Source organism: Cherax quadricarinatus, chromosome 36 (genome assembly GCF_038502225.1).
Source record: "Cherax quadricarinatus isolate ZL_2023a chromosome 36, ASM3850222v1, whole genome shotgun sequence".
NCBI classification, from domain to species: domain Eukaryota; kingdom Metazoa; phylum Arthropoda; class Malacostraca; order Decapoda; family Parastacidae; genus Cherax; species Cherax quadricarinatus.
In genome coordinates this window covers 30430345-30445344 of record NC_091327.1, presented here as the reverse complement: position 1 = coordinate 30445344, position 15000 = coordinate 30430345, and the positions used below count along the sequence as shown (strand labels likewise).

Below are 15000 nucleotides of genomic sequence, written 5' to 3'. Positions count from 1 at the left end.
CGCTTGCTTTATTCGGCAAGAATATATATATATATATATATATATATATATATATATATATATATATATATATATATATATATATATATATATATATATATATATATATAGTCAGATATTTCAACATCTCAAAAGGCCACTGAATATGAGGAAAGATTTGTATACAGAACGACAGGATACACACTGTAAAGTGTGCATAAGATAGTTTACTTTAATCCCTGTGTTTGAAATAACAGTATTATTGAACAATGGTGAGCAGGTTAAAGGCAGCTTCAATGTTCGTCGTGTGGTGAGTTGGTTTTTATACGCAGTTAACCATCCCACCTATAAGGTTAATAATGGAGAACGCATAGTGAGTCTATTAATAAGACTATAGCATCTTTGTGGTAATAACGACACTCAGAAATGGTATTAAAACACTCTGTAAATATAACAATTGAAGGTAATTGTTCACCCAGCAGCCTCGTAAGTTACAGTTCTTGGACTTCAGTAACTGCACCAAGCTGTGATGGAGGTACCTTCAGGCTGCGGAAGGCGCCTCCATCTTCAAGAATGTGAGCTACCCTTCCCTTCCTCGGATCAAACCTGATTGCCTGCTATTCTCCAGACGCTGTATGACCTAAATATGAGGTTGTCTATCTCCATGAAGATGTACCAGGAACCACCTGCACTCTCAGTTACCATAGTACAAATCTTTCAGTTTCAACAACCATAACTATCTTCTATACTCCCTCTCCCCCTCACAGCCTATCCCCCTCCCTCCCATCCATCCGTCCGTCCCTCCCTCCCTCCCATCCATCCGTCCCTCCCTCCCATCCATCCATCCGTCCCTCCCTCCCATCCATCCGTCCGTCCCTCCCTCCCTCCCATCCGTCCCTCCCACAAAAGCTAATCAGGTATACTCCTTAACTTCATGGTGATACTAAAATCAGTGGTCATGAAGCTCCCCCCCCCCCTTCGCAGATGTGCTGTGCTGCTAGTACTTTCCATGAGAGTGACTGACAAATGGTTTAAGGAGTTTAACCCCAGCAAGCTCAAAGTTATTAAGTTTAAGAAAGAGAGAAGACCGAAGACGGATTACAGGCTCGGGGGGAGGGAGCAAAGACTGCAAATTTCACTTCAGTAGAACTTTCGGGTTATTATTATACCTAGTATATCACCTGGGGCGCAGCATCAACCAAATAACTGGTGCAACAAATGTGCGTCTGGCACATCTAAGACTTACTGTTAGACATCTAAGTAAGGAGTCATTCACGACATTATACACCTTATATGTCAGGCCCTTATTAGAGTACATAGCAAAAATATGGAACCCACACCTGGTCAAACGTGTCAAGAAACTGCAGAAAGTGCAAAGGTTTGCAGCAAGGGAAGTCGACCTGATGACACTGGAGGATGAGCGGGCTAGGATGATATGATAATGACGTGCAAAATAATGAGAGAAAGTAACATAGGGATTAATTATTTGAAAGACAGACCCGAAACACATGAACACAGTTGGAAGTCGAAAACTCAGATAAGTCACAACGATGTTATAAAATATTTCTTCAGCCTTTTTAAAGGAATCAGAAAGTGGAAAAAACCTGGAGAGTGAAGTAGTAGAGGCAGGATCCATACATAGCTTTATTAAAAGGTACGATAAGGTTCTTGTAGCCGGGAAAAACTGGACCTAGTAGCTAACAGCGAAGAGGCGAAGCCAGGAGCTGTGACTTGACCCCTGCAACCACATATAGGTGAGTATATTCACACATCCACACACACACGTAGGCATTAACACACGCACGTACGTGCACGCACACGCGCACACGCATATGTACCCGCATATGTGACAGCAGGAGGGGTGGAGAGGCTGTCATGGAAGAGCAGTGTCATGCTAACATAACACTTGTCACTGTTACAACAGTATTATTAACTAATCTTCCACCATACAAAGTGAATTCTTCGTCATACTCCAGCTAGTAAACTGCTACAACACTTCCACTGTCTCTGGTTCTGTATGATGTTACATTTATGTCTTAGGCTCCACTAGGCAGCCTAACAAATGAGTGTAATATACTTGTGTATGAAGCAACACAGAAATAGAGGAGTTATTAGCAGAGATTTAAGTGAGCAGTAACTCGGTGATAACAGCATACCACTCACAAGCAGCATTCCCTTTCATTCTCAGGCAGGACGAGACTTGTAGTCTCCGTACACCTGTTGCCGTGTGCGCCTCCCAGTAAATAGATGCCTGGGCGTTAGTTGATTGTTATGGTGGCACTCAGGGGGAAGGAGGTAGTACACTAAAGGTTGAGCTTTCAAATGAGCTAAGATAACAACTCAAAGTGTAAAGTTATGTGTAAAAACATCAACCTTTCTCAGATTCCATCTAAGCCAGACCTTCAAAAACATAACATTGAGGCCTTGGCTAAAGTAGTGTTAAATAAACAGACTAACGAATATATTTTTTTGATTGTGGAACAGAAGCTTAAAACCTCTTCTCAAATAATTAAGACAAAAATATAAAGAAGTTGATAAAAAGTAGAACCAAGAACTAGGAGAGTCATATTCACTACAATGTGACAAGTGATGGCGAGGAACACAACGAGTGGGCATCAAGTTGCTGCACTGATACTACTTAACCCTACTTAATCCAAGGAACTGGAGCTAGCTTCCCCTTCCTCACATCAAACCTAATTACTTCTCATTCTCCAAGCGCTGTATAATCCTCAAGGGCGTTGACTAAGGCTGGACCACACACCACAGTTACACCTAAGAACCTATTAGGTGAACGGGGGCAGTAGGTGCAAGATACGTATCCATCCGCCTGTGACTCGAACCCGGGTACCTTCTGTTATGAGCTGAGTGCTCTACTACTGAGCCAGCAGCTTACTTCCAATGATATACATGACTGTGTCACGCTCAAATTTTCACTAAAGGAGTGAAGGACTACCACCATCCAGGTTTGTGACAACACTGTTGACTACCACCATCCAGGTTTGTGACAACACTGTTGACTACCACCATCCAGGTTTGTGACAACACTGTTGACTACCACCATCCAGGTTTGTGACAACACTGTTGACTACCACCATCCAGGTTTGTGACAACACTGTTGACTACCACCATCCAGGTTTGTGACAACACTGTTGAATACCACCATCCAGGTTTGTGACAACACTGTTGAATACCACCATCCAGGTTTGTGACAACACTGTTGACTACCACCATCCAGGTTTGTGACAACACTGTTGAATACCACCATCCAGGTTTGTGACAACACTGTTGACTACCACCATCCAGGTTTGTGACAACACTGTTGAATACCACCATCCAGGTTTGTGACAACACTGTTGAATACCACCATCCAGGTTTGTGACAACACTGTTGAATACCACCATCCAGGTTTGTGACAACACTGTTGAATACCACCATCCAGGTTTGTGACAACACTGTTAGGTTAGGTAAGGTTGATTTCCATCACTTTACCATACTAATTGTTCCATTATTATCATTATTAGCAGCAGTAGTTGTATAACCGTTACTATTATCACTTATTATTATTATTATTATTATTATTATTATTATTATTATTATTATTATTATTATTATTATTATTATTATTATTATTATTATTATTATTATTATTAAAGTCTTATTATGAAGATTTAACCTAGGATATCCTATCAACCACAGTGATATTTTCCATTTTTACTTAAAATATAAGGATTATTATTGATAATAATAATAATAATAATAGTAATACTAATAATAATAATTAATAACAATAATAATAATTAATAATAATAGTAGTGTGTTTGACATGGTATACCTGTCACTAGTGTTTCTGATGGCATACCTATTACTAGTGTTTCACATAGTATACCTGTCACTAGTGTTGTACATGGTATACCTATCACTAGATTTTCACATGGTATACCTATCACTGGTGTTTTACATGGTATACCTATTACAAGTGTTTCACATGGTATACGTATCTCTAGTGTTTTACATTGTATACTTATCACTAGTGTTTCATATGGTATACCTGTCATCAGTGTTTCACATGGTATACCTATCACTAGTGTTTCACATAGTATACCTGTCACTAGTGTTTCACATGGTATACCTCTCACTAGTTTTTCACATGGTATACCTCTCACTAGCGTTTCACATGGTATACTTGGTTATTCAAGGTTATATAACTGCTTCCCTCAGAGTCATCAACTCAGTTATGGTAACATTGTTTTTCAGAACAACAACAACGACCAGCTGGTATATTAACAGACTTTCTAACAAGTAATTGTTATATCTTTCCCCAGATAATAACAGTGCTACGAGGTGACACGTCAAGAAGCACAGGATCCATAGCACCTCTGTCTATATTTCACGATAAATATATGGAGATAAAAGGTTTGTGAGCTAGAGAGAGAACATAGCGGTACTTGCCCTGTTATCTTCTATGTTTTCCGAGGTAATCATAGTGATTTGGCGGGAAATGGTAGATTACATGGCGCCAAGAGAGCCACAGTAGCTGCCAGCAAGCTAGCTTGCGTGTTTTCACAGCTACTCAGAGCTACAAGGCTGTGGTGAGGCCCACAAGTAGGTGTGGTAGCACTTGCTGGTGTGTGAGTGTGTGTTGTGGTGGGGCAGGTGGTCTTACATGGTGTGTGTGCACTTATAACAAGGTAGGCGGGTCGGTACGCAGGGCCAGTGGCACTATGAAGGAGAAGAGAGGGAGTGCTACCCACCCTGGCTCTCTCATCACTGACGGCACTACCTCCACTTGTGGCCCGCCTCCCTTCCTAGCCTGGCACTCTTCTCCTCCCTCATACACACACGCGCGCACACACATATACAAACGCACGCACACACACACACACACACACACACACACACACACACACACACACACACACATACACACACACACGCGCGCGCACGCACGCTCACACACATACACCAGAGAGAACAAGCGCACGCACACACACACACACAGACACACACGCACGCACGCTCACACACACAGACACACACGCACGCACGCTCACACACATACACCAGAGAGAACAAGCGCACGCACTCTTTGATCCTATGTAGCATTTTAACTTGTTTTTGTATTCACCTAACTATACTCAAATAATTGTGGTTGCAGGGGTCGAGTCATAGCTCCTGGCCCCGCCTCTTTACTGGTCGCCTCTAGGTCCACTCCCTGCTCATACCTCTTCTTAAAGCTAAGTGTACATCCTGCCTCCACTACATCACTCTCCAGACTGTTTCAATTCCTGACAACTCTACGGCTGAAGAAATACTTCCTAACATCCCTGTGAATCATTTACATTTTCAACATTCAGTTGTGATCCCTTGTTTCTGTGGCACATCTCTGAAACATTCTATCACTATCTTCCTTGTCAATTCTCAGTATTTTGTATCTAATTATCATGATCCCCTTGACCCTCCTGTTCTCCAGTGTTGTCAGGTTGAGTTCCCTTAACCTCTCCTCGTAGGACGTGTGTGTGTGTGTGTGTGTGAGTGTGTGTGTACTCACCTATTTGTGGTTGCAGGGGTCGATTCACAGCTCCTGGCCCCGCCTCTTCGCTGATTGCTACTAGGTCCTCTCTCTCCCTGCCCCATGAGCTCTATCATACCTCGCCTTAAAACTATGTATGGTTCCCGCCTCCACTACGTCACTTTCTAGGCTATTCCACGGCCTGACTACTCTATGACTGAAGAAATACTTCCTAACATCCCTTTGATTCATCTGAGTCTTCAACTTCCAATTGTGACCTCTTGTGTCTGTGTCCCATCTCTGGAACATCCCGTCTTTGTCCACCTTGTCTATTCCGCGCAGTATTTTATATGTCGTTATCATGTCTCCCCTGACCCTCCTGTCCTCCAGTGTCGTCAGGCCGATTTCCCTCAACCTTTCTTCGTAGGACAATCCCCGTAGCTCTGGGACTAGTCTTGTTGCAAACCTTTGCACTTTCTCTAATTTCTTGACGTGCTTGACTAGGTGTGGATTCCAAACTGGTTCTGCATACTCCAGTATGGGCCTGACGTAGATGGTATACAGAGTCTTAAACGAATCCTTACTGAGGTATCGGAACGCTATCCGTAGGTTTGCCAGGCGTCCGTATGCTGCAGCAGTTATCTGATTGATGTGTGCCTCAGGAGATATGCTCGGTGTTATACTCACCCCCAGATCTTTTTCCTTGAGTGAGGTTTGCAGTCTTTGGCCATCTAAACTATATTGTGTCTGCGGTCTTCTTTGCCCTTCCCCAATCTTCATGACTTTGCATTTGGCAGGGTTAATTCAAGGAGCCAGTTGCTGGACCAGGCTTGTAGCCTGTCCAGGTCTCTTTGTAGTCCTGCCTGATCCTCGTCCGATTTGATTCTTCTCATTAACTTCGCATCATCTGCAAACAAGGACACTTCTGAGTCTATCCCTTCCGTTATGTCGTTCACATATACCAAGAACAGAACAGGTCCTAGGACTGACCCCTGTGGAACCCCGCTTGTCACAGGCGCCCACTCTGACACCTCGTCTCGTACCATGACTCGTTGTTGCCTCCCTGTCAGATATTCTCTGATCCATTGCAGTGCCTTTCCTGTTATGTGTGCCTGATCCTCTAGCTTTTGCAGTAACCTCTTGTGAGGAACTGTGTCGAAGGCCTTCTTGCAGTCCAAAAATATGCAGTCGATCCACCCCTCTCTCTCTTGTCTTACTTCTGTCACCTTGTCATAAAACTCTAGTAGGTTTGTGACACAGGATTTTCCTTCCCTGAAACCGTGCTGGTTGTCAATTATACACTTGTTTCTTTCCAGGTGCTCCACCACTCTCCTCCTGATGATCTTCTCCATGACCTTGCATACTATACACGTTAGTGATACAGGTCTGTAGTTTAGTGCCTCATGTCTGTCTCCCTTTTTAAAAATTGGGACTACATTTGCCATTGAAGATCTTTGTTAATGGCTCACACAATATCTCTGCTCCCTCTTTAAGGACCCATGGAGAGATGTTGTCTGGTCCCACCGCCTTTGAGGTGTCAAGTTCGCATAGCAGCTTCTTCACCTCCTCCTTGGTTATATGTACCTCATCCAGCACTTGCTGGTGTGCCCCCCAGTTCTGATTTCTTGGAGTCCTACTGGTTTCCACTGTAAATACCTCTTTAAATCTTGTGTTGAGCTCCTGACAAACCTCTCGGTCGTTTCTTGTGAATTCCCCATCACCCTTCCTCAGTCTGATTACCTGGTCCTTGACTGTTGTTTTCCTCCTGATGTGGCTGTACAACAGCTTCGGGTCAGTCTTTACTTTTGATGCTATGTCATTTTCATATTGTCTCTGAGCCTCCCTTCTTATCTGTGCATATTCGTTTCTGGCTCTTCGGCTGATTTCTTTATTTTCCTGAGTTCTCTGTCTTCTGTACCTTTTCCATTCTCTAGTACACCTAGTTTTTGCCTCCCTACACCTTTGGGTGAACCAAGGACTCGTTCTGTTCTTCCCATTATTTCTGTTTCCCTTGGGAACAAACCTCTCCTCTGCCTCCTTGCATTTTGTTGCTACATAGTCCATCATTTCTTGTACTGGTTTTCCTGTCAGTTCCCTCTCCCACTGAATGTCTTGAAGGAAGTAACTCATGCCTGAGTAGTTCCCCCTTTTGTAGTTTGGTTTTTCCCAGCCTATTCCTGCTACTGTCTCCACTTGGAGCTCAACTATGTAGTCGAAGCACAGAACCACATGATCACTAGCTCCCAGGGGCCTTTCATACATGATACCCTCAATGTCCGAACTACTCATGGTGAATACAAGGTCCAGCCTTGCTGGTTCATCCTCTCCTCTCTCTCTGGTAGTGTCTCTAACATGTTGATGTATGAGGTTTTCCAGTACCACATCCATCATCTTGGCTCTCCATGTTTCGGGACCCCCATGGGGCTCCAGGTTTTCCCAGTCAATCTCCTTGTGATTGAAATCACCCATAACTATTAACTTTGCTCCCCCATGTGTGCTCTCCTGGCCACCTCGGCTAGTGTGTCGATCATTGCTCTGTTGCTCTCAACGTATTCTTCTTTTGGCCTCCTGCAGTTCTGTGGTGGGTTGTACATTACTGCAATTATCACCTTATGTCCCTCAGACTGGATTGTTCCTACTAAGTAGTCCCTTTCGCCCTTGCCGTCCAGTGTGTGTGTGTGTGTGTGTGTGTGTGTGTGTGTGTGTGTGTGTGTGTGTGTGTGTGTGTGTGTGTGTGTGTGTGTGTGTGTGTGTGTGTGTGTGTGTGTGTGTGTGTGTGTGTGTGTGTGTACTCACCTAATTCACCTAATTGTGGTTGCAGGGGTCGAGACTCAGCTCCTGGCACCGCCTCTTCACTGATCGCTACTAGGTCCTCTCTCTCTCTCTCTCTCTCTCTCTCTCTCTCTCTCTCTCTCTCTCTCTCTCTGCTTCCAGAGCTTTGTCATACCTCGTCTTAAAGCTATGTATGGTTCCTTCCTCCACTACATCACTTGCTAGGCTATTCCACTTCCTGACGACTCCATGACTGAAGAAATACTTCCTAACATCCCTCTGACTCGTCTGAGTCTTCAGCTTCCAGTTGTGACCCCTTGTTTCTGTGTCCCTCTCTCTGGAACAACCTGTCTCTGTCTACCTTATCTTTTCCACGCAGTATTTTGTATGTCGTTATCATGTCTCCCCTGACCCGCCTGTCCTCCAATGTCGCCAGTCCGATTTCCCTCAACCTTTCTTCGTAGGACATTCCCCTGAGCTCCGGAACTAGCCTTGTTACAAACCTTTGCACTTTCTCTAATTTTTTGACGTGTTTGACCAGGTGTGAGTTCCAAACTGGTGCTGCATACTCCAGTATGGGCCTGATGTACACTCTGTACAGTGTCTTGAACGATTCCTTACTGAGGTATCGGAACGCTATTCTCAGGTTTGCCAGGTGTCCGTATGCTGCAGCAGTTATCTGGTTGATGTGTGCCTCCGGAGACATGCTCGGTGTTATGGTCACCCGAAGATCTTTCTCCTTGAACGAGGTTTGCAGTCCTTGGCCACCTATTCTATACTCTGTCTGCGGCTTCTTTGCCCTTCTCCGATCTTCATGACTTTGCATCTGGCAGGTTTGAATTCAAGAAGCCAGTTGCTGGACCACCTGTCCAGACTGTCCAGGCCTCTTTGAAGTCCTGCCTGGTCCTCATTTGATTTAATTCTCCTCATTAACTTCACATCATCTGCGAACAGGGACACCTCTGAGTTTATCCCTTCCATCATATCATTCACATATACCAGGAATAGCACTGGTCCTAGGACCGACCCCTGTGGGACCACCCCGCTCGTCACAGGTGCCCACTGTGATACCTCATCTCGTACCATGACTCGTTGCTGCCTCACTGTCAGGTATTATCTGATCCATTGCAGTGCCCTTCCTGTTATATGCGCCTGATCCTCTAGCTTCTGCACTAATCTCTTGTGAGGAACTGTATCAAAGGCCTTCTTGCAGTCCAAGAAGATGCAATCAACCCACCCCTCTCTCTCGTGTCTTACTTCTGTTACTTCATCAAAAAACTCCAGAAGGTTTGTGACACAGGATTTGCTTTCCATGAATCCGTGCTGGTTGGCGTTTATACTCTTGTTCCATTCCAGGTGCTCCACCACTCTCCTCCTGATAATCTTCTCCATAACTTTGCATACTATACATGTCAGTGACACTGGTCTATAGTTTAGTGCCTCTTTCTGTCTCCTTTTTTAAAAAATGGGAACTACATTTGCCGTCTTCCATACCTCAGGTAGATGCCCAGTTTCCAGGGATGTGTTGAAGATTGTGGTAAGTGGCACACACAGCATATCCGCTCCCTCTCTAAGAACCCACGGGGAGATGTCCGGTGCCATTGCCTTTGAGGTATTGATGTGCCTTAGCAGCTTCTTCACCTCCTCCTCATTTGTATGTATGTATGTCATCCAACACTTGTTCGTATATTCCTTGCTGGTGTCCCCCTCTGTTCTGTCCCCCCGGAGGCCTTCCTGTCTCCACTGTAAATACTTCCTTAAATCTCATATTGAGCTCATCACATACTTCTTGATCGTTTCTTGTGAGTTCCCCACCTTCTTTCCTCAGCCTTATCACCTGGTCTTTGACTGTTGTCTTCCTCCTAATGTGGCTATACAGCAGTTTCGGGTCAGACTTGACTTTCGATGCTATGTCGTTCTCGTACTGTCGCTGGGCCTCCCTCCTTATCTGTGCATACTCGTTTCTGGCTCTTCTACTAATCTCCTTATTTTCCTGGGTCCTTTGCCTCCTGTACCTTTTCCATTCCCTGGTGCACTTAGTTTTTGCCTCCCTACACCTTCGAGTAAACCAAGGACTCGCTTTAGTCTTCCTATTATTTCTATTTCCCTTGGGAACAAACCTTTCGTCTGCCTCCTTGCACTTTGTTGTTACATATTCCATCATCTAGTTTACTGATTTTCCTACCAGTTCTATGTAACACTGAACCTCCTGCAGGAAGTTCCTCATACCTGTGTAGTCCCCACTTTTATGGTTGGCTTTTCCCATTCAATTCCTGTTACTTTCTCCACTTGTAGTTCTACTATATAATCAAAACTCAGGACCACGTGATCGCTAGCTCCAAGGGGCCTCTCATAATTGATGTCCTCAATGTCTGAACTGCTCAGGGTGAACACAAGATCCAGTCTTGCTGGCTCATCCTCCCCTCTCTCTCTGGTAGTGTCCCTGGCATGTTGATGAATGAGGTTTTCAAGTACCACATCTATCATCTTGGCTCTCCACGTTTTGGGACCCCCATGTGGCTCCAGGTTTTCCCAGTCGATCTCCCTGTGGTTGAAATCGCCCATTACCAGTAGCTTTGCTCTGCTCGAGTGAGCTCTTCTTGCCACCTCAGCCAGTGTGTCCACCATCGCTCTGTTGTTTTCTTCGTACTCCTCTCTTGGCCTCCTGCAGTTCTGTGGTGGGTTATACATCACTCCAATAACTACTTTATGTTCTCCAGACTGAATTGTACATACTATGTAGTCCTTTTCTCCAATCATGTCCATGCCTTCCATTTCCTCAAATCCCCATCGGTTTTATATGAGCAGTGCAACCCCTCCTCCCCTCTACTCCTTCTATCTTTCCTCAGGATCTGATATCCAAGTGGGAAAATTGCATCTGTTATTGTCTCAGCGAGTTTTGTTTCTCTGACTGCTATGATGTCTGTGGATTTCTCGCTGATTCTTTCGTGCAACTCCTCCTATTTATTTGTTATTCTGTCTGCGTTTGTGTACCAAACCTTCAGCTTCTTGTCTATCACTGTGGTCCTGGGAGAATATTGGGGTTGGGGGAGTGAGGCCTTTGTGGGGGCCTATGGGGGGCTGTGGTGTGGGTGGGGTTTGTAATGAGGGGGATGGGTCAGAATGCCCATAGGGGGCAGCTGTTGGGGTGAGGTTTGTGATGTGGGGGTTGGTGGCAGAGGGAACATTGTGTGGGTTCTGATTTAGATTGCTCAGTTGCGTTGGGATTGTCGTGGTTGGAGTCCTTTTGCGGGAGTTTCTGCAGGATGTGTTTGCCCTTCCTCCTGTGTCTGGGTCCTGCTCATCTTCATCATTGCCTCTCTTTCCTCTTTGCGTCTCTGTACGATCTCTTTCAGTGTAGTCCTTTCTTCTTGTGTTCTGTCGCGATCGAGGTATACTCTCTGGTTTGTCCCTCAGTCGTGCTTTCTCTTGCAGGATCCTGGTTCGAGCTGATTCTTCCTTGTGTGTGTGTGTGTGTGTGTGTGTGTGTGTGTGTATGTGTGTGTGTGTGTGTGTGTGTGTGTGTGTGTGTGTGTGTGTGTGCGTGTGTGTGTGTGTGTGTGTGTGTGTTTGTGTGTGTGTGCGTGTGTGTGTGTGTGTGTGTGTGTGTGTGTGTGTGTGTGTGTGTGTGTGTGTGTGTGTGTGAGTGTGTGTGTGAGTGAGTGTGAGTGTGTGTGCGTGTTTGAGTGTGTGTGTGTTTATTAGTTTGTGTGTATGTGCATACTCACCTATTGTGCTTACTTAATTGTGGTTGCAGTGGTCGAGACTCAACTCATGGCCCCGCCTCTTCACTGATCGCTGCTACTGTGTGTATGTGTACTCACCTAATTCACCTAATTGTGGTTGCAGGGGTCGAGACTCAGCTCCTGGCCCCGCCTCTTCACTGATCGCTACTGGATCCTCTCTCTCTCTGCTTCCTGAGCTTTGTCATACCTCTTCTTAAAACTATGTATGGTTCCTGCCTCCACTACTTCACTTGCTAGGCTATTCCACTTGCTGACAACTCTATGACTGAAGAAATACTTCCTAACGTCCCTGTGACTCGTCTGAGTCTTCAGCTTCCAGTTGTGACCCCTTGTCCCTGTGTCCCCTCTCTGGAACATCCTATCTCTGTCCACCTTGTCTATTCCCCGCAGTATCTTGTATGTCGTTATCATGTCTCCCCTGACCCTTCTGTCCTCCAGTGTCGTCAGTCCGACTTCCCTTAACCTTTCCTCGTACGATATTCCCTTGAGCTCTGGGACTAGCCTTGTTGCAAACCTTTGTACTTTCTCTAACTTCTTGACGTGCTTGACCAGGTGTGGGTTCCAGACTGGTGCTGCATACTCCAGTATGGGCCTAACATACACAGTGTACAGTGTCTTGAACGATTCCTTATTAAGGTATCGGAACGCTATTCTCAGGTTTGCCAGGCGCCCATATGCTGCAGCGGTTATTTGGTTGATGTGTGCCTCCGGTGATGTGCTCGGTGTTATGGTCACCCCAAGGTCTTTCTCCCTGAGTGAGGTCTGTAGTCTTTGTCCACCTAGCCTATACTCTGTCTGCGGTCTTCTTTGCCCCTCCCCAATCTTCATGACTTTGCATTTGGCTGGATTGAATTCGAGAAGCCAGTTACTGGACCACATGTCCAGCCTCTCCAGGTCTCTTTGCAGTCCTGCCTCATCCTCGTCCGATTTAATTCATCTCATCAACTTCACGTCATCTGCGAACAGGGACACTTCAGAGTCTATTCCTTCCATCATGTCGTTCACATATATCAAAAATAGCACTGGTCCTAGAACTGACCCCTGTGGGACCCCGCTCGTAACAGGCGCCCACTGTGATACCTCTTCACGTACCATGACTCGTTGCTGCGTCCCTGTCAGGTATTCCCTTATCCAATGCAGTGCCCTTCCTTTTACATGTGCCTGATCCTCCAGCTTCTGCACTAATCTCTTGTGGGGAACTGTGTCAAAGGCCTTCCTGCAGTCTAGGAAAACGCAATCTACCCAACCCTCTCTCTCTCGTGTCTTACTTCTGTTACCTTGTCATAAAACTCCAGGAGGTTTGTGATACAAGATTTGCCTTCCATGAACCCATGCTGGTTTTCATTTATAATCTTGTTCCTTTCCAGGTGTTCGACCACTCTCCTCCTGATAATCTTCTCCATGACTCTGCACACAATACATGTCAGAGACACAGGTCTGTAGTTTAGTGCCTCGTTTCTGTTTCCTTTCTTAAATATGGGGACTACATTAGCTGTCTTCCATTTCTCAGGTAGTTGCCCAGTTTCAAGGGATGTGTTGAAGATTGTGGTTAGAGGCACACACAGCATCTCTGCTCCTTCTCTAAGGACCCATGGGGAGATGTTGTCCGGTCCCATCGCCTTTGAGGTGTCAAGGTCACTTAAGAGCTTCTTCACCTCCTCCTCAGTTGTTCGTATGTCATCCAACACTTGTTGGTATATTCCCTCTTGATGTTCCCTTCTGTGCTGTCTTCCCACAGCCCTTCCTGTCTCTACTGTAAAAACTTCCTTAAATCTCCTGTTCAGCTCCTCACATACCCCCTGATCATTTCTTGTGAGTTCTCCACCTTCTGTCCTTAATCTGATCACCTGGTCTTTGACTGTTGTCTTCCTCCTGATGTGGCTATACAACAGTTTCGGGTCAGTCTTGATTCTCGATGCTATGTCATTTTCATACTGTCGCTGGGCCTCCCTCCATACCTGTGCGTACTCATTCCTGGCTCTTCGACTGATCTCTCTATTTTCGTGTGTTCTCTGCCTTCTGTACTTTTTCCATTCTCTATTGCACTTTGTTTTTGCCTCCTTACACCGTCGGGTAAACCAGGGGCTTGTTCTGGTCTTCCCGTTGTTACTGTTGCCCTTGGGAATGAACCTTTCCACTGCCTCCTTGCATTTTGTTGCTACATATTCCATCATTTCATTTACTGGCTTTCCTGCCAGTTCTCTGTCCCACTGGACCTCCCACAGGAAGTTCTTCAACCCTATGTAGTCCCCTCTTTTATAGTCAGGCTTTTCCCATTCTACTCCTGTTATTCTCTCCACTTGCAGCTCTACTATGTATTCAAAGCACAGAACCACGTGGTCGCTAGCTCCTAGGGGACTCTCATACTTGATGTCCTCAATGTCTGAGCTGCCCAGGGTGAACACAAGGTCCAATCTTGCTGGTTCATCCTCCCCTCTCACTCTGGTAGTGTCCTTAACATGTTGGTGCATGAGGTTTTCCAGCACCACGTCCAACATCCTGGCTCTCCATGTTTCGGGACCCCCATGTGGCTCCAGGTTTTCCCAGTCAATCTCCCTGTGGTTGAAATCCCCCATAACCAGCAACTTTGCTCTGCTGGAGTGAGCTCTTCTTGCCACCTCAGCAAGTGTGTCCACCATTGCTCTGTTGCTCTCTTCATATTCCTCTCTTGGCCTCCTGCAGTTCTGTGGTGGATTATACATCACTGCAATGATCACTTTGTGTTCCCCAGACTGAAGTGTACCTGCTATGTAGTCTCTTTCTCCCGTCTCATCTATTCCTTCCATTTTCTCGAATTTCCATCTGTTTTTTACGAGCAGAGCAACCCCACCTCCCCCCCTGCCCCTTCTATCTTTCCTCATGATCTGGTATCCTGGTGGGAAGATTGCATCTGTTATTGTCTCCATGAGTTTTGTTTCTGTAACTGCTATGATGTCCGGGGACTTCTCATTGATTCTTTCTTGCCATTCCTCATGTTCATTCGTTAATCCATCT

At 45.5% G+C, this 15000-nt stretch overlaps 1 protein-coding gene across 2 annotated transcripts in view; it reads right to left on the bottom strand.

The window, feature by feature from the left end:
- Nucleotides 1–4759, bottom strand: part of LOC138853643 (uncharacterized) — a 452724-nt gene extending 447965 nt beyond the window's left edge. The window contains exon 1 of one of the 2 annotated variants that reach the window (XM_070091647.1): nt 4643–4759. The gene's annotated coding sequence lies outside the window, so the exon portion shown is untranslated. Of the gene's footprint in view, nt 1–4428 lie in introns of both variants that reach the window. The other variant, XM_070091646.1, reaches the window with a different exon arrangement.
- Between the last annotated feature and the right edge of the window lie 10241 nt (nt 4760–15000).